Here is a 2,004-nt window from a genome sequence, read left to right as displayed (position 1 = left end):
GGATGAGAAAGTAGACTGAAGGAAGTGAATAGCCTCCTACATTTATCACTCTTTATCAGTCTCTGCTCCTCAATTTTGGCTGTAATATGACCAGCTGCCTCACATTCCTGCTGCCTTTACTTCCCCACAGAATGAACTGTACCTGAGATATGTATTAAACAGACCAGCCTGCAATTCCCCACATCATGTATTGGCACATCAAATATTCACTAAGTCTTCAGTACTTAAAGGATCAATTAGTTAACAAATTTAATTTTTTGGAAGACTCAAGTTCTAAAAATACAGTCTTTTAAACCCATCAGATATTTACTATTTCATAAAATTCAGACATCAAAAATTAGTTTAACTAATTAGTTTAACTAATTCATCCAATATCAAATATATGAAAACTCTAAAGAAGTACTGGACCCAGGTTATACTTTGAACAATGTAAGCAGAGATAGGAGACTGCTAGTCTGGTCACATAAGCATGTAGGAGACTTACACAAGAAAAAGGATCATTTTTAAGTACACCAGTGTGTTACTTCTGTTCCTGCTTCTCTTTTTCCTGCTTCTGCTTCTGTTGCTGCTACTGCTTCCTCTTCTGCCTCGTCATTGTCTTCCTCTTTTCCTTCTTCTTCTTCTCCTTTTTCTTCTTCTGCTTCTTCTTCTTCTTCTTCTTCTTCTTCTTCTTCTTCTTCTTCTTCTTCTTCTTCTTCTTCTTCTTCTGCTGCTGCTGCTGCTGCTGCTGCTGCTGCTGCTGCTGCTGCTGCTGCTGCTGATGCTGATGCTCCTTTTAGTTAGAGATCAATCTTTTGGTCCATATTTCTACATCATGTAGCAAAATGTGTTCCATTTTTAATCACTTTTATTTTGGTGACAAAATTCTATTGTGACATTGGCAAAGTCTACACAGATACAATCTAAATATTCCAGGATTAAAGTACATGTGTTTTCTTTTGTGAATTTTTTTGTGAATGAGTGAATGTGGTTTATTTACCAATTATAAAGGAACACATTCTATTTTCCTACTTCTATGAACCTAATTGATAGCTCAACAATTAAGAAATTTTACCGAGCTCTTTCGAGTCTTGACTCCAAGATGACCAAAAAAAGAAGAAACAATGGTCGTGCCAAAAAGGGCCGCGGCCATGTGTAGCCAATTTGCTGCACGAACTGCGTCCGGTGCGTGCCAAAGGTTAAGGCCATCAAGGAGTTTGTCATTTGGAACATCATAGAAGCCGCTGCTGGCAGGAACATATCTGAAGCTAGCGTCTTCGATGCCTACGTGCTTCCAAAGCTCTATGTCAAGCTGCATTACTGTGTGAGCTTTGCCATGCATAGCAAGGTAGGAATCAATCCCGCAAAGCCCGGAAGGACCGGACACACCCACCACGATTCAGACCTGCTGGCGCTGCACCTCGACCTCCACCAAAGCCCATGTAAAGAGGTGGCCTTTGTAAGGGCAGGAGGAAAACTGCTCTGGAAAAATAAAATGGAAGTTGTACTTTAAAAAAAGAAAAAGAAAGAAAGAAAAAAGAAATTTTACCAAAAATGGATTTTTTTTCATACATTCATACTATGGTCCACCCTTCAACTTTCAATATCATCCCCACCTTCTCACCTAACAAAATAATCACATGAAACATTATAAATAGATATAAACACATACATGTTGGCCCAACAGAAATCTCTAAACCATAAAAATCACAAACCATAATATCTAAGCAAAAGACCTGTTGGGTGGTGCTTTTCTTCTGAATGGTTTTTGTCTAGACTCATATTGCCCACATCACAGAATTATACTTTTCCCAATAAAACACCAAGGACTTACTGGCAGGCTATGACTTAATGATGGCTGTGAGCCTGCGCTGCCTCCTTGAACTGCCCATAGAGGCAGGTGCCTTGATGTGGAGATTGATCTAATGGCTAGTTCTAAGTCACAGTTGTCTCCTTTTGTGTTATGAATGAAGCCTAACTGGAGGTTGATTTTTAGAACAAACATTAGCAGAAGTGGTTTTCTCA

The 2,004-nt window shown here is 39.1% G+C and overlaps 1 pseudogene; it reads left to right on the top strand.

Annotated features, from left to right (window-relative positions):
* Window positions 1-1,081: 1,081 nt before the first annotated feature.
* Window positions 1,082-1,473, top strand: LOC110317261 (annotated as a pseudogene).
* The last annotated feature ends 531 nt before the right edge of the window (window positions 1,474-2,004 follow it).

This window comes from Mus pahari, chromosome 2, assembly GCF_900095145.1.
Source record: "Mus pahari chromosome 2, PAHARI_EIJ_v1.1, whole genome shotgun sequence".
Lineage (NCBI taxonomy): Eukaryota > Metazoa > Chordata > Mammalia > Rodentia > Muridae > Mus > Mus pahari.
This window is presented reverse-complemented; position numbering and strand designations above follow the sequence as displayed.